The following is an 18,127-nucleotide window of genomic DNA, read 5'->3' on the forward strand; positions in this document are numbered from 1 at the left end:
ACTGACAGCGGCTCACAGGTGCATGTGCCTCAGAGACCCCAGCCGCGGGAGTGAGCCCTCCTGCCCTCACTCCCGACAGCAGGCTGGTTAGCTCCCAGGGCATTTAGCAGTAATTACGGAGGAAAATCAAAAGGCACAAGGGAAGAGCGGGACAGAAGGGAAGCTTCTGCTCCCAGGGCTCCAGCGCCCCGTGGAGTCCTCCTCGGGCGGGCCCAGGGGCCGGTGCAGGCCACCTCCCTTCCCCTTCTCCTCCAAAGCACAGACGCGGCCCCGGCCACACCGGGAAGTAGCAGACTGTTTTCCAATTGCCAGTGTGTTAAAAATGGCTGTTTTAAACAACCTGCCAAACTTTGAAAGCTTCATAGTTCTGAGAACAGATATATCCAGATTTTTAGACGACAATCCCTTATCTTCCCTGTTCTGTAACGGAGTAATTTTTGAATGAAGAAAAAAGTAGAAACAAAGCATTTCTCTCCTCCCTCCCCCCGCCCCCCCCCCCGACAGACATGCGGAGCAGAGTAACCGGGTCTGAGTGAGAGAGACAGGGTCGGGGGGGTCCCTGACCCTGTGTCTCTCACTCTTGTAGAGAACTATCCAGATTCTTCTCTACAAGCAAATCACCGGTTAATGTTCTGCTTGCCCTTGGTTTTGAAACCGCACAACCCAGATTGGGACTTGAACCCACGGTCTTTTAACTGAGCTCACACACGTAGTCTCGTAGTCTCAGGAATTAAGGACTTAAGGACTTAAGCTCAGGTTCTTTATGTCTCGTCGCAGCAAGAATTCAGTGAGAGACTAAGTGATAGGTAAGAAGTGGATTTATTTAGAGAGAGACACATTCCATAGGCAGAATGTGGTCTGTCTCAGAAGGCGAGAGGCCCCGAAATACGGGGTGGCTAGTTTTTATGGGCTGGATAATTTCACAGGCTAATGAGTGGGAGGATTATTCCAACTACCTTGGAGAATGGGCAGGGATTTCCAGGAATTGGGCCACCACCTGCTTTTTTGGCCTTTTTTGGTCATGGAGCCTGTGGGTGTGTCATTTAGATGCTGATGTACTACAATGAGCATATAGTGAGGCTCAAGGTTACTGGAAGCTGAATCTTCTGCCATCTTGGACCTAGCTGGTTCTAACCAGTTTTTATCGTGTCCTATGGCTATGGCATTCTTTTAAAGGTTGTGCCCTGCCCCCTGCCCTCCTCTTTCAGTTTCAGGATGAACAGCCCCCTGGCCTAGGCGGCCAGAGGCTCCACCTGGCTAAGCCGCCTACACCTCACACCACCCAGCGAGAGTTCTGACCACCCACAGCAGGTAGATTCAAGTGAGAGCTTGAGGCACATTTCCATCCCCAAAGTTTACCTCCTGTCCAGATTACGCTGAACTGATGACATAGCTTAATCTTCTCATGAGACATTATGATTCTTGGAACAGTTATTTCCTGTCAAAGTTCAAATCAGATGAGAAATCATGTACACTCTCCGCCCCCCGCCCCCCATATTAGTTTGCTGACAATGAGTAGAATCGTGGGGCGAAGGAAATCTGTAGAAATTACACCAAAAAAACCCCCAGAAAAGCAGCCTTTCTTAATCTATAACCAATTTCTTTGGTTCTTATACCTATATAAACAGATTATGTCCAACTACTTAGGCATGACAGCAATCTGTAATGAAAATCAGCACCATCAGGTGGGTACTCGGTTATCACTGACCGATCATTAAAGTAACCACAGACAATTAGAAAGAAGGGCAAACCTTTTAGCTCAACTGCAGGAAAGAGGAACTGGAAAACAATAGTGGTCAAATCCGGGCTGCTTGGTTGATGTTCTGAATTAACAGGGGCACCTGCGGCAAAAACCAATTTCACGCTTTGGGAAACATAGATACCACTAGCGTCCAAAGTACAGAGTTGAACAATATACAAAATTAATCACAACCTCAGGCTCCTGAACCTTGCTAGACTTAAGTCATCCAGAGAATTATATATAATTCTCGGATTACCTCAGAAGAAACAGCACTGGATTGAGAGCTAACTTTTCGACCGAAAAAGCCAGAAGACAATAAAATACCTTAAAACTGCTAAGTGAAATACAAGTCACCTGCAGTTCTATACCCAGCTAAACTACCACTCAAGAAAAAGGGAGAAAAAGACATCTTCTGTCAAACAAAAATTGAGAACGTTTACCACGAAGAAACCACTGCTGAAATAACAACTAATGGGTTATTTCAGACAGAAGGAAGCCATTTCCAAAGTGAAAGAGTAAGAGCAAGGGTAAGGTAATACACTATTAACATGTAAGTCAATACAGATAAGGACTGAATACTAAGTTAATACAAACCGTCATATAGTTACTGAGACTACTTTCATTATGAGTAATACTGTTTCCTCAAACTTTTGCTTCAGTGTCTCTGTGTACGTGTGTTTCAAAGCCACTGCCTAAAACACCTAGTTGGTTTCCTCTTAAGAATGATGAAAATCCCAAAAATAAACAAGGTTCCCTCTTCACTTTAACAGGGTAGGAAACTCATGGCCAAATTTTAGTTTGTTTTTGAATAATTATGCAGGACTTAAAACATGCATTTCTGGGCTCTCCTTCTCTTTGATAGACCATCATTTGTCCTTTGCTCTGATTTCTTTACCTTTATTCATATAGCCCTCATTAATGAAATAAGAATTAACTATAGCTATCCTTGAAATTGCACTGACTAGGTCCCAAAGCGCTCCACACACCAATCGTCTGGCTTTTTCTCATTACAAAGAGGCGGCAACCAGTGAAATAAGGCCCAGTTTGAGTAACTCTTTACAAAACTATTTGCAGAAGCAGTTCAGTAGCACTGAGAACAAGGTAATAGCTCATCAATCCGACTTTAAACACAAAAAGCTACCAAGAATATGACTGACAGCAATCAATGCAGTGTTCCACTTGACACCATATTTGCATATTGGAGAGCCCTTCTCTGAAATCAGCTACACTTGTGCAAAAGCAACTCTTTGTGAGACATAATCAGCAAAAGATTGCTTATCCTTTGCAATACTCAGAAATTAGTAAAAAGTAGCCAGCTCTTGCAAAAGGATAAACCACTTTATGCAAATACTTTTGCAAAGGCTCTCTATTAATGCAAATATTATGTTTGTCTTTTATTTGAATGCAAACAGCATCTGTTTTGCACAGTCAATGGCATCGCTTTGTAGTTTGTGCTGAGCGACTCAAGTGTGTTCCAGCTGTTTTCTTAGAGTTTGAAACAGATTTCGTCACAAAAGAAAGTGTACTGAAGAGTGCAGAAAGCAAGCAAGTGTGGTGCGGATCCTGAGGAGACACCTTCACTTTTAAGGCAAGAGAGAAACAAATCCAAGAATGAATTCCGGAATTTACTTCTGGAACGGTTTGGCTTTGTGGGTGGGATTTTCCTTTTTAATAGTTTTGACTAAGGAAAAAATTAGAATTGCCTTTGATAAATTCCTTTTTTTGGGAAAATATACTCAGAAGACCAGCACATGTTGGAAAGGAACAACTGGGTGGCATAAGGCTGCCATCAGAGCAGCCAACCCAGAACGAAGGCTGGCCTCCGCGGAAAGCGCTGACCTTACCCGCTGCATTCTCCTCATGCAATGAGGGTGGTGATGCGGCAGGCTCCTTGCCAACATGGCCATCCTAACAGCACTGGATTAATTTTCTGCCTCTGCCACAAAATCAAGAGCTCCTAATAGGGATGAAAAGTTGACAGTTGTTTTTTTTTTTAATCCATGACCCTAAAACAATGACCAGTTCAGTACGGGTAGAGACCGGATGGATGGGTGAGTGGATGGGTGTGTGGATGAATCATGCTATAAATGAGGAAACAGATAATATGAAAAAACTGACCTGAGATCCTTCAGATTTCAAATATATTCAACTTCCAGATCTCTACCCAACCAACAGCACCTGGAAAGAGTGTGACCTCAAACATTAATAACACTAATTTTTACCATCCATTTGTATGGAATGCAGATATATTACCAATCAGATCCATTAGACCAATATCTTCATGGAATGGGCTGTGGAAGAAGGGGGAGAGCCTTGATACCTTCAGATGCCCCTCAAAATAAACATCTGTTCTCACATAAACTTGCCATTAAAACTCCAAAATACCTCTTTGGACAGATAACTCTAAACCTCCTAACAATCCCTTTACTAATTAACTTAGTTATTAATTACATTTCAAATTGACTAATTTCCCCAGATACACCGCTAAACATCTTCTGCTATTCATGCCTGCCTCTAATTCATATAGGAAGAGATCTGTTTTTGACAAAATACACTCTGAGCATCAATATTTGATGGATACACATGCTTTCTCCAAAAAACACAAGTTGCAAGATAAGGTGAAATAGGTCATTTGACCAAGTTTCAACACAGACGACAACCAGAAAAACTGAAGCTGTGCAGAGAGGAAAACTGCCTTAAAATGCCTGTGTTAGGGCCCATCCAAGGGTTTATGAACGAACAGCAAATCAAACTCAAGGAAAGTGAAAGGAAATAATAAAGAGCAAAAATTAATGAAATAGAAAAGAGATACAAACCCTTAAGATTAACAAAACAAAAAATTGGTACTTTAAAAAGACTAATAGAATAGAAAGATCTCTAGTGAGAATGATAAAAAGAAAAGATTTTTATTGTCACAACCGGGAAAGGGGAATTCTACTGGCATCTAGTGGGTAGATTCCAGACTTGCTGCTAAATATCCTATAATGTACAGGACAGCACCTCCAAACAAAGAATTAACTGCCCCAAATGACAACAGTGCCAAGACGAAGAAACTCTGCTATACCTCCTACAGATATTAAAAAGGTTAACAGGCGGATCTTATAAAAATTTTTATGCAAATATTGATTAAAATTAAAAATTGCTTGAAAAACACAACTTACCAAAACTGACATCCGAAGAAATAGAAGACCTGAATAGTCCAATTTCTTTTAAAGAAATATAATCTGTAATTTAAAACTGCCCCACAAAGAAAACTCCAGACAGAGATGACTTCACCCAAAAATTCTATCAAGCTTTCAATTAAGAAATACTTCCAATCTTAGAGCCATTTAGAGGAAATAAAGACAGGAAACAATTCTCAACTTTTTTCATGAGACAGCATTACCTTGATATCAAAACCTGACAAGAAAAATATTACAAGTTAAACTTATTCATTAACACAAAAGCAAAAATCATAAAATACTAGCAAACTAATACACTAAAAGATGCAGTATAGAAAGGAGACTACATTTTGGTCAATGTGAATTCAGTTCGGAAATGAAGGGTTGGTTTAATTTTTAAAAATTACTATAATTAACCACATTGACAAAATAAAGAAGAAAATTTATATCACCTCAACAGAGAGAAAAGAAGCATTCGATAAAATTCAACATACATTCATGGGGGGAAAAAAAAACCCTCACAGGAGACTAGGAACAGAAAGCACAACGTTGATTTGATAATGGGTCCTTAGGAAAAAAACAAGGAGAAGAGCTACAGCCAATATCATGTCAACTGTGACACGAGGGAAGTTTTCCTTTGAGGTCTAGAACCAGAGGACAACCACCATTCAAGCAGTACCAACGCTCCAGGCCAATGCACTGCGGCAGGAAAAAGAAATGAAAGACATAAGAAGTGGAAAGGAAAAACAAAACTGCCACGGTTTGCAATCAGCATGTAGAAAATTCCAAAGGATTTACAGATGGTACTAGAATTCAACAAGGTCAGTCAAAGGTCAATATACAAAAATCTTTTATTTCTGCATAAAAATAGAAAATAAAATTTACTAATAGATACCAATATAATAGCATCCACTAGCTAGGAATAAATCTAACAAAAGTTGTGGATGACCTCTGTGTACAAAATAAGGAAACAAGGCTGAAGGACACGGGAGACCTAGGGGACGGGTCACTCCTCTGGTTCTGGGCCTCCTTGCTCGGACATTTACCACGATCCCCCCAGGCCCCTGCCTGGCCTCGCCTGAATCCTTCCCTCCTCCTAATCCATTTAAGACACTCTTGCCAGTGTAATCTTTCTAAAACAACAGCTTGAACACCCTTTGACCACGACCCACGGTACGTACATTTCCAGGTGCAGCCCAGGTCCCGAGGTCCAGCAGAGGTGCGGCCAGGCCCAGGCGGCATGCAGGGACCACACGAGAACACCCCCAGTCCTCACGTGCAGGAGGAAGACTCTGGGGCCTGCCCTCACACACTAAGGCAACTGGACCGTTTCCAGAACCGGCCCAGCATCCCTTGGGTGGGCTGGTGTCTTGGGCGAGCGGGAGTGTCCAGCCCAGCAGGGGCTCCCTCAGTGCAGGTCAGTCAGGACACCCACTCCTGAGATGCTCCGGGAGCCTCTGTGCCCCACGAAAGGCCACACGGAAGCCCCCAGGGAAGCCAAGGCCTGGGAGGGGCTTAGGTGAAGACACCTGAGCCTGAAGGATTGAGAACTCGCCCTGCAGACAGACCGCCTGGCACACACTGCCAGAGTCACTGCGGGAATCCGTATCCAACATAGAAAAATGCTACATTTCTGCAGCGTCTGTCCACTGTCTGGGCTCCAGCCTCTGCGCCCAGAACTCAGAGCTGCTCCAACGACACGGGGGCCTGATGCCCGCTTGATGGAATGCCAGGCCCACCACTCAGCCCGCCAAGCTTACTGCCCGCTCTGTGCAGCACAGGCCACGGTGCAGAGCAGGGAGCTCCCCAGGCAGGGTGGCTCTTGGCACTGCCATGCCAGTGTCCTGCTGGGCCTGGTGGAGCCACTGCAGGAGGACGGGGGAGCTGGCGGACGGGAGCAAGGGGAGGAAGGCCCCATCCACACAGCTCACGAGGAACTGCCGAGGGCACGTTCTCGAAGGACACACGGGGCCAGCAGGGTCCGGAGGGCCTTGGATGGCGTCACCCGCCTGCGAAGGGATTTACCAGAGGCGGGGGAGGAGAGGAGGTGGGCACTGCACGTGCTCTGTCCCTGGGACAGGAACCACGAGCTGCTACCTGCCTGGGTCACCCAGTGCTCAGCTGGGCATCACCTCCGGGCCACCCAATCTACCGTGGCTGCCCAGGGCCCCCGAGGGGGGCTGGATGAAGGGCAGGTGAGGGGACACGGCCCTGGCGAGGAAGAGCGGTTCACTTCACCGATCCAAACAGGGAAGCTGGGGGTGGGAGGAGGGCGTCAACTCAGCCTGGCCTGAGGTCCCTCCTGGCGCCCATCCTCCCGAAGCCCACCCGCCCGCCGGCGCTCCCTCAAGCGCTCCGGAACGCTGGGGAAAGGAAGCGGTTCCTCAGCGCAGTCACCTCCACCCATCCAGCCAGAACTCTGGAGCATCGCGCAGGTTAAATCAGGCTTTGGTTTTAAATGTAAGCAGAGGCGTTTCCAAATGCGATTTACATTTACGAGGGTGCTGAGAGGGTGTGGGGGCAGACGATGGGTTTCCGTGGGTTGGCTTTCCAGTGTCTGCAAGGACAGTGCTAATGCAGGAGTCCTCGTGCAAGTCACTCAGCAGACGCGGTGGTCTATCCTGGAAAAAGAAACATGGTGTCCACTGCACCACGGGGCGGCCAAGCACACGTGACTCACCAAGAACACGCCCCGCGGCTGGACAAAGGCTCTATCCCACTCAGTCAACAGAGGACCTTTGCCCAGCGCTGTTCTTACACACCCACCCCAGCCTGCAGAGGAGCAGGAGGGCGCTGGTGCCACAGCTGTGAGACTCAATCAGCACTTCTCAGTGGGACCCTTGGGTCCCTTTGTAAGCACCTCTGTCCCCGTTCACCCCCCAGAAGAGAGGGGGCACAGTTCCCAGGCCTGGCAGGATCTCTCTCCTAAGAGGGCTGTTCCGTGCTGCAGGTCCAAGTGGGGACCCAGGGACTGCCCGTCACCCTTGGTGGGGGGCTGTGGCCATACCTCCCCCTTCCTTACTTCCTACAGACGTGACACTGATTGGGACACCCCCATGTTGATTGCGGCAACTTGTTTTTCTTTTGCCCACAAGCTGGAAGCTTCCTCAGAACTTTCCAGGTTCAGAGAAGCCCTCTGCTACCACACAGCAGGCCAGAGGCCAAATATGGGCGCTAAGGCACAGGCCACAGAGGTGGGCAGGGCTGGGGCCTGGCAGCCAAGGCCCCACGGAAGCCAAGGGCTGGGAGTGAGTCCTGGGCCCCCCGGACCCCCTGCCTGCATCACCCAAGGAAAGGACGCCACTGTCCCAGGTCAGCCTGTGCACTAGCACACAGCCACCTGACCCTAGGTGACAAGAGGTCCTCCGCACAAAGTGTGCTGGCCCCCAGGGTCAAGCACGCCTCTCAGAAAAAAAAAAATCACAGCTTCTAAAAATGCTCCTTCATAAAAGGAACCGTGAAATGCTTCCTTTTCAAACTTGTGATTTCTCAGCAAATACAACAGACTTTCTTATCAGGAAATCACTCTGAGACCAACAATGGGTGTGGCTTCAAAAAAAAAAAAAAAATCACTCCTCCCAAGAAGCCAAGGGCTCACGCTTCACGCTCAGAAACAGGCCTTCCAAAAACAAAAACCCCACTGTTTGCCCCCAGCCCTCAAAGGCTTTCCACAAAGCCAGCCAAGCAGCTCTGCTCTCCCGGGCGCCTTCAGGGTACAGCAAGGGCAGCCCTAGTGGGGACGAGTGAGTGCTGACTGGGCAGCCACCTGCTTCTGGGTCTTTGTCCCCATCTGGACAAGTTGTCCCTCTCTCACTGGAGGCACGCAGACCCCCTCCAGGTCGGAGCTGAACCCTCACAGGGAAGCTGATCAAGTCTGCGGTGCACCAGGGCCCGATGGCTCCACCAGGGGCACCAGGCCGTGTCCCAGCCCAGCGCCGCCCAGGGTTCCACAGCACAGCAGGTAGCAGAGACTTCCTGACCCCTCAGGATGCCATGGAGGCAGCTACAATCTCTAACTGTTCCCGGAAGGGTTCCACACACGACAGCAGCTATAGAGAGAGTCGTATACTCACAAAACTAACCGCAAGCCGGAAATGTCAAACCGCAGCTCCGTAGCACTCACTTCCTTAGGAGGAGTGCGGGAAGGGTGTGAGTGGCCAAGTGGACCATGAGGGCTCTCACACGAAAGGGCCTGCGCACGAGCAGCCCTCCGCCTCCATGTGGTTGCTGCAGGGCTACAGGGATGAGATCCTGCGGAGGAAGCAGACGGCGGCCCCTCCCCGGAGCCTCTGCCTCTGCACACAGGCCTCCTGCACTGTCCTCGCCAAGGACCAGGGACCGCTCTAGGTCAGCTGGTCACTTTTCCACACAAAGTCTGCTGCTACTCATTGTTTCCAGCTTCTTGATTTTTAGACAGTAACTCCCCATATTCCTAACGCGTAGTCTTTCAAATGCCATCTCACCTAAGAATAAAGATGTTTTCCTAAAAAGACAAAGATCATCAAACATTTTAAAAAACTGTACACCAAACTACAAGCTTTACTTGAATTCTGTACATAAATCAGCATTTTCTCTAACTCCTGTCTAATTAAATTCAAAGGTTTATCAAAGTAATCAGGAAATATCTATTTGATTGTCGTTTTTACATTTACCTAACTTTTCACTCGTTCCCTCTCCTTTCGAGGCGCGAACAGGCGCCGGGTGGAGGTCGCCAGGCCAGCCTGCTGACTGCCCACCGCGGGCCTGCGCCTCTCGGGGACGGGCAAAGGGCCTGCAGACAAGCCAAGAGGTCACAGAGACTGGAAGGGGTTTAGAATTTCTCGGGCTAAGTGTGATTTTGAAAAGATGTTGAGTCAGCACGCTGCACGTCAGGAACGAAGATACTCCTCAGACAAGTGAACACGTTTCTCTCCCCGAGTCTGACTTATCACAAAGAGGAATCAAAATACTTCATCCGTGTTTACTTTTACCAAGCGTTCTACAAACAAACACGCCTTATCCGGGATCAACGTGGGGTACGGCCCCGCCCCTGTCATCAAGAAGCACCTGGAGGCCTTGGGAAGGCAGGGGTCCCCAGTGGGGACGGGGTGGCCAGCTGACCCCCCAGCGTCCTGACAGAGGCAAGGCCCCTCTTGAGGCTGCGACAGAAAAGGGAACAAGATTTCCCAGGAAAGCACATCACCCAGGGCAGGACAGCGGAACTTCTCTTTGCTTTTTCATCCGCATCAGCCAAGAGCAGATCAGACAAAAGTGGGGAAAATGAGAGGCTCTGGGAGGAGACAAGCGTCCGGCTTCGTGCAGAGGCCAGTGGGGACCCCAGGGCACCGGGGCCCTGACAGGCTTGGGGCCAAGGGGCCGAGCGGGGGAAGGCCCAGGACCGCTGCAGCAGCCCCCAAGGACAGAGCAGGCGGACGCGGGCTCTGCAGCTGGGAAGGAGGGAGGGAAGGAAGGGGCTGGCTCAGGGGAGCTGAGGGCCAGCCACCTCCACGGCCGAGCTTAAAGCAACTCCGCCCTAAGCCGCTGCCTGTGGAAAACGTCAATCAGAAAACACCCCCGACGTGCACGCCAACACTCAACTCAGGAACAGATGAAAGGCATCCACGCACCCTCACCGCCCATCCGGGCCAGCAGACGGACGCCGACACGGCCGGCAGCCGCGGGCGGCGTCCACGTGCCCTCCCAGGGCCGGGCGGCCTCCAGGCCCGGGATGCTTGGGCTGGTGACAGCAGGACGACGCCCTCCCGCTGGCTCAGGAGGGAGACGGTCTCTCCCGTGGCTCGGCCGCTGTGATGCCCTCCAGCCCTGCCACCCGACGACGTGCGCAGAAGACGGGCCACGGGACTGCGGACGGGCGACGCAGGAAGACGACTCTGAGCAGGGACACCTGGGGACAAGCACGCGGTCACCGCGACAGCGCGCTGTCCCCACGCCACGTGCGAGGAGGAGCCAGCGGCCACGGGCTCGGCCCCTGGATGGGGAAGCAGGACTGGCCGAGGCTTCCTGAACACATGCTCCCCCGACCTGCCCTCTCCCCTGAAACGAGGCCCTGACACAAAACACAAACAAGTGACTCCAAGAAAAGAGCCCGTTCCCTAAGGCGGCCCTGGAGGCCACAGTCACACTGCCTTCCAGGAGCCCGCACACCCCCAGGGCAACCAGCGAGGAACCTGGTCCCGGAGGTGGCACCATCGGCTGTGACGCAGCCTCACCAGGGCACCCATGCCAACACTTGGCTGCCTGTCCCACGTCAGTATGTGTGAAAACAAATGGAGAATCGAAGCGGAAATGCACGGGTGCTGACGACAGCACAGTGGGGAGAGGGAGGGAAATTCTCAGCAAGTCAAAGGGACCATCAGTAGCCTCAAGGGGACAGGGCAGTTGTCCTCCGTGTGTCCCACTGGAAAGGGAAGGGTGAGCTGACGACATGCAAAAACTCGGAAAATACTGCAGCGAAACAGCGGAGTGTAGAGATAAAGAAAAGAAGGAGAATCGCTGAAAACGAGAGTTGAGATTAAGTACTAAGTTGTTGGAGGCTAAGAAACTAAACATTTACACCTTAATTAGGGATTTGATAATACTCCTGGGAATTGAACCAAGCTCCCTGTCCCAAACAAGTAAGTTCCACTTATACTCAAAATTTTTATAATGTATTATGCATGCAAATAGAGAACCATCTGTTTATTTTAAATCACTAAGACTTAATACGAAGAAGTTAGCCAGCCGGCTGACAGATTATCGTGGACGTGAATATTGCTTGTGAGCTGTCCAGACACATTTAAGCGGCTTGTAGTTCAGACCAACACACACACAGACCTTGGAAAAGCTAAGTATAGAGTAAATTACATACTGGTAGGCTAGCTTTTGGCAAGGAAAATGCAAAGGGACCCTTCCTCCCCGTGAAACATGGTGAATTTTTGGATTAATACTAAGTAGACCCTAATTAGCTACGTCGCTCAAAAAAAGTCTCGCGAATCAAAGGACTGGCTTTACCCGACGAAGACACATAGCTCTCTACCTTCTCATCAAACTGTACCTGAAGGAAATGAAAGATTCAGAATTTAACGTAGTAAAAAGTTGATGTTTAGTATGTTTTGTTTTCAGATGGTCAGAGAAGCAGCAGACAATTCGGACGTTATCCACATTTCACAAGCTGCTGTCAAACATTGTCACTTTCCGAGTGGCCCGTAATACCCAACAGGATTGAACAGCGGTTCAGAAAACGCCCCCTTTTTGGGGTGACTGTTCACAAGGCCAACAGCTTCCATCCCCGACAGCGAGTCCTCCTGACTCTCAGGCAGAGGCTGCCGTCACCCCCGTTTTACAGACATGAAGCCTGGGTGGCCAAGGCTGGTGACAACGAGTGACTGGGGGCCAGGTGTGCACCCCCCAGGCAGGTCAGAGCCCCTGCTCCCAGCCTCGCCTCTCAGGATGCCCGTCTCCCCGTGTGGAGCTCCGACGGCTCTGTGCCCCACAATTAAACTTCCAACCGGGGGAAGTAGCCATCTGTACAGAACACAGGGCCTTCAGAATGCTTTGGAATTTTTGTGTGGGCAGAGAAGGAACCTCTCTAATGCTGGGATATTCAGCAAGACCAGCAATGCTGATCTCAATGAAAATTCACAGCTGATGCCAAATTCCAACCAACTGCTCACAGTAACGATGAAAAACCACGGTTGAAAAAAATCAGCAAAGAAACTCGGTTCTCTCTGTGAAACTTCAATTTACTTGGCCATTTTCCCATGGACATTCAATTAAAAACAACTGTGGGAAAGGAGAATCATGGTTAGAACGCAGCAGAACCTAGCAAGGCAATGAAAAAAGCATCTCTCATAACAGCCGGAGAAGCCTTTTAGCATTTACGTGTGACACAAGCAGAAAGTCAGGAGCCCTAAGAGGGGGCACACACCATCACTGTCTATCCGATTCGACAACAATAAACAGCTTTGATATGACACCAAAAACACAAGCAACAAAGAAAAAATAAACTGGACCTCATTGAAATTAAAGCCTTGTGCTTCAAAACTTGTGCATCCAGAAAATGAAAAAACAACCCACAGAAGGGACCAGAATATTTGCAAATCATTTATCTGATAAAGGAGTTTATATATTCTAGATGTATATATCTAGAATATATAAAAAACCCTTACCTCTCAACAATAAAAAGCCCAATTTAAAAAACTGGCAAAGAATTGGAATAGACATTTCTCCAAGGAGGATATAGAAATGGCCAATAAGCCCATGAAAAAATACTCAACATCATTAGTCACCAGAGAAACTCACATCAAAACTACAATGAGATACCATCTCACACCCAGTAGGATGACTAGAGTCAGAAAGTCAGACAACAATCAGGGTTGGTCGGGATGTGAGGCAATCAAAGCCCTCACACGGCTGATGGGAGTGGAAAGTGGTGGGAAACAGTCTGCAGCGCCCCAAACAGTTAAACATAAAGTTATCACCTGATCCAGCAATTCCACTCCTAGGCATATACCCATGACAAAGGATAACATATATCCATGCAAACACCTGTACAAGAACGTTCACAACAATTATTCATAACAGCCAAAATGTAGAAACAAATGCCCATCAACAGATGATCAAACTAGCAAAATGTGGTCTATCCACACCTAGAGCAACGGAAAGGGATGAGAAGTGATACAGGCTACAGCGTGGGGGACCGACCTGAAACACGCTAATGAAAGAAGTCAGACACAGAAAGACCGCACACTGTATCAGTCCAGTTAAAGGAAATGCCCAGCACAGACACATGAGTAGAGACGGAAAGTAGACTGATGGTTGCCCAGGGCTGGCGAGGGGTCGGGAGGAAAGGGGAGAGACTGCTCACGGGCAGTAGGATCTACCACGGCTGTGCTGGTGGCTGCACGGCCCCGTGGACACACTGAAAACTGCGTGAACTCAGCTCAACAGAGCTGTGACCAAACATCAGTAAGTCAGTCAATGTCTCCCCCTCCCTGTCCTTGTTAGTCACGAGGACAAAAGCCCCGTCCTTTGTCCTTCCGCCCCAGGAGCCCTTCCCTTTTATCACAGTTCACCCAGAGGCCCAGGACCCCAACTGCGGCTCCGGCCTCGGTCTCCCCGTGCCAGGAGGCCTGCCCGGCGCTGGATGGAGAGGCTGGCTGAGCCCAGGCCCCCGGAGCTTCCTGAGCCTCCCAGGTCCCCCGGGGGCCCCCACCCCTCCTGCCTGTTCCGGCCTCCAGACTGGACCCCTGAGCTGCCAGAAACAGAGGGACAGGGACACGCTGTGGGCACCACAGGGCACAAGCAGTGACGTCCCACCTGGACACTCAACATGACAACCAGCCAGGTTCTTCAACGAATAAACTTCAAGGAAAAAGAGAGAGGGAGAGAGACCACAGGTGGACCTCAGTTAACACTTAACTGAACAACAACCAGGAAAAAAGTCTTCTGAGACAATTAGGGATTTTAAACAGTGACTATTTGACAGCATTAAAGCATCAATGTTTCAGCTGAGATAATGGTACGAGGGTTACATGTCATAAAGCGTCCTAATCTTCTAAGACATACGAATGACAGCCGGGGGAGGGAGACAGGCCACACACGAGCAAGACTGGCCCTGGCCGGTGGCTGTGGAGACGTGGGGTGGCCACCTGGTCATTCACGGCTCTGTTTTCTTTTACTTTCGTAAATGTTGGAAAGTTTACATAATAAACAAGCAGGAAGATGCCTGATGGAAGGGCTGGATTTGGACTCAGGGGCTCCTCTGCTCTGCTTCCTGGCCATTGCTGATTGGCTGTTGGCAGGTTCCTGCAGATGCAAACCTGAGCTCCGGGTATGGGAAGGTCACCCTCTCTAAGCGGGTCCAGAGAGAAACTTCAGAAGATGCCGCCCTCGGGAGCACTCCCGTCCCTCTCCTTCCCTGGAGCCGTCACACCTGAGCACATTTCCAGTCGCTGCCAAAGGGGGCAGAACCCAGGGTCAGCTCCTCATGGCCGGGGCCCCCACCTCCCTCTAAGGGCAGAGAGACAGGATTCGCTGGGCGAGGCCATGCTGGGAAGCAGGGCAGGGCATGTGCTCCCAAGATGCAACTCAAGCTGGGAGTAGCCAGGAACGAGGACATCAGCTAGTTTAAACTACAAGAATAATAACAGTAACCTTTACAGTAAAAATGAAAACCTCACGTGCCTACTTCAAACAAAACTCACTGAGCCAAGCCAGGAAACCGGTGATGCCATGGGCCTCGCCCCAGTGGGCCCTGGGTCACAGGGCTTCCTTGTGGGCACAGGACACCCAGCTGCTGGGCGACTCCACGAGGGCAGACCTCCACCCAGGGGCTGCTCAGCAAGGTTCAGAGTCCCCAAGGCGCAGACCAAAGCTCCCTGCTGTCCCACGGTCTCCCAGGGCCTTGGGGCCCTGCCCCTCCCCGCTCTGGAAGAGTCCCTCCACCAGGTGCATCAAGGGCGGGAAGCAGTCACAGCCCTTTTTTTTTTTTTTTTTAAATTTTTATTTTATGTTGGAGTATAGTTGATTTACTATGGCGTGTTAGTTTCAGGTATACAGCAAAGTGATCCAGTTATACATACGACAGCTCTTTTTAATTAAGCCTTTCTTACGAGGAATCTTTTCAAAGAGCCGCGTTCTAAAATCATTCTGTGACAAAGAAGAGGCCGTGGCTCTCCCTGGAACTGTCAACATTCCCGGAACCGTGACCCTCTCCCGCGGCCGCAGGATCACCAGGAGGAAACCAGCAAAGAGCAGAGACAACCCGATCACCACTGCGGGGAAGGGGCCGGGGCGGGGGGGGGGGGGGGGGGGGGGGCGGTGACCACAGGGCTGGGGCGGGCGGCCCCCTGAGGCTGTCCCTGGCCAGTGTCCCCGCGCTGGATGCCCAGCTGCCAGCAAAGCCTCGCTCGCTGCTGCTTTCTTCACATGTGGTTTGATTGACGCAAATCAAGAGGCAAGTGGGTGATTCATAACTGTCCGAGCCCCGGGCGCACACAGACGCGGCAGGCACACGAACCTGCTGAGTCACTGAGAGACGTCCCGGTCCAGGAGGTGCTGCCGGTTTGAACTTCCACATGGATGCGTGCACTCGGCTTCTGAGAGTGTGACAGGGCGGCCGCGTGGAGCACAGAGGAAGAATCGCCAGCCTCTGCCCCTGCAGCGGACAGCAGGGCAGGGGGGACGGGAGGGGGGGAGGCACGCGGCGGGTCAGCGACCACCAGGCCCGGGCCTGCCCGGCTGCACATGTGTGCCCCTGTGCGGGGCACTGGTGCCCTTCTACGCCAGCTCCAGTCCCAGGCTCCCCGGTACCTGCAGCCCCTGGTCCCACTTCCCAGCGCCATGGGTGCCACACGCACCTGGGAGGGTGAGGAGGCGACATGGAAAGCCAGGACTCTGTCTTCCAGAAGCTCAGTGAGGTGAAGAGATGGGGGCCCCAGAAATGCCCCCCGAGATGCCAAGGGCTACCCCGAGGGGCTACATAAGGGGCGGGGAAGACGCAGCCGCCGCTGCCTGCCTTGGTTGGGAAACGTCCCAGAGGAGAGGAGGCTTGACGGATGAGCAGGAACCTGCCAGGTGACAGGCGGGCAAGCTCCTTCCGGGCAGATGGAGCGGCACGTGCGAGAGGCTCATAGAACGGCAATGGGGGCCCCGCAGGGTGTCAGGGTGGTAGACGGGGCGGGAGGGCCACACGCGGTCATGAGGGACCCTGGATGCCCTCCTCCGCAGGTGGGGAGAACCAGGGACGGACCCAACACAGGAAGCCACCCAACCCGATGCTGGGAAGATCACGCTGGTGGCAACGCAGAGAACGCCGGAGACGGCAGACCAGGGGGCAGAGGCTGCGCTGGTCCCATGTAGACGGGGAGGCCTGACCCGCAGCACTGAGGGGGGCCCGGAAGAGGAGGAGAAGGCGTGAAAAATGTCTGTTAGCAAAGGAAACCAAGTCAGCTGTACTGCCCGGGTCTGCCCTGCTTCCTGCATCCTCTCCCCTCTGTCTCTGGGGCAGGGCTGTCAGATCACAGCTCTGCCCACCTGGACCCCAGGTCTCTAGTGCAGCAGGACCAGGAGGGAAAGGCAGCCCGAGGGTTCTGCACGTCCGATAGGCACTGCCATCTCAGAGGCCCTGGTGGCCCCCACAAGGCCATGGGCGCCTCCCCCAAACTGATTCATGACTGATGGAGAGAGAAGGCCCTCCAGCTGGAAGTGAGGCCGCTCCACGGACACGGTCCTGCTGCAGAAGGGAACTGAGGAGCAAAGCCTGGGAAGGGCAGAGCGGGCCTGGGGCCCGAAACCATCAGTGCACGGTCGGGACTGAGGGCCGTCTCCACTCTCGCAAGTTCTTTCACCAGCTCACAGGACACCCCAACCCTGACCCGAACCCCTGCACACACGCCCCGCTGGCACTTGGGGACACGTTCAGGAGTCAGCTCTGCGGTGCCCTCCTGCTTCTCTGCGGCCTGTAGGCAGCAAGCCCCGGCCCCGGGGCCCCCGTCTGCCCCTGCAGACGCACGGGACTCTGCACTGACGGCATTCTCGGCCATCCTGCTTCCTCGCTGTTCGGGGCCCCGTGAAAGCAGGGCCCGGGTGCCGCCACCTTGGTGTCGCCATGCTGCCCCTGTCCAGGCACAGCAGGGGCTGCACGATTGCTGGAGGAGAAACAGAAGAAATCGCACAGAACTTCCTCTGCGTGGTTAGCGGACAGCCAAGCTCCAGCCGCTGACAGCCCACCTCCAGCATCTCGGCTGTTCGAGCTCCCCCAGAGAACGGGCACCGCAACTTCTTTCCTGTTTCCTGTCCCCTTCGGCCTTCCCACAGACACAGGGGTGGGACCAATGCGGGGAGGGGAGGTAGGCGGGGGGGGGGGTCCTCCAGTCCGACCCAAGTGGGCACAGGGGCCACACCCTCGGCGGAGGGCAGGCCGAGCGGAAAAGAGCACATTTAAGGTCTCTGAAACGTTGACATCTCCAGCACAACTGTGACCCACCTCGACTCCCATCACACATCCAAAGGCAAATTTCTTAACATCCTTTATGAAATTTTATGAAACGCTCCAAAGCAGGGACCTCTGTTTCTGGGGGCATTTCTACTCGCCCACTGGGCCTGTTCGGGCACCTTAAGAGACCCCCAGGGGCACGCAGCCAGCCCGGCCTGAGCACCCTGCTCCCACCAGCACTGGGTCCTCGGACAGAAGGCCCCGCTGTTTTCCCACAGCGATGCCATCAGGCCAGGACGGCCTGAAGTA

The 18,127-nt window shown here is 51.6% G+C and overlaps 1 protein-coding gene across 13 annotated transcripts in view; it reads right to left on the bottom strand.

Moving 5' to 3' along the window:
* Positions 1-18,127, bottom strand: part of HDAC4 (histone deacetylase 4) — a 290,984-nt gene that overhangs the window by 169,353 nt on the left and 103,504 nt on the right. The window lies entirely within an intron of this gene.

This window comes from Balaenoptera musculus, chromosome 7, assembly GCF_009873245.2.
Source record: "Balaenoptera musculus isolate JJ_BM4_2016_0621 chromosome 7, mBalMus1.pri.v3, whole genome shotgun sequence".
Taxonomy (NCBI): Eukaryota; Metazoa; Chordata; class Mammalia; order Artiodactyla; family Balaenopteridae; genus Balaenoptera; species Balaenoptera musculus.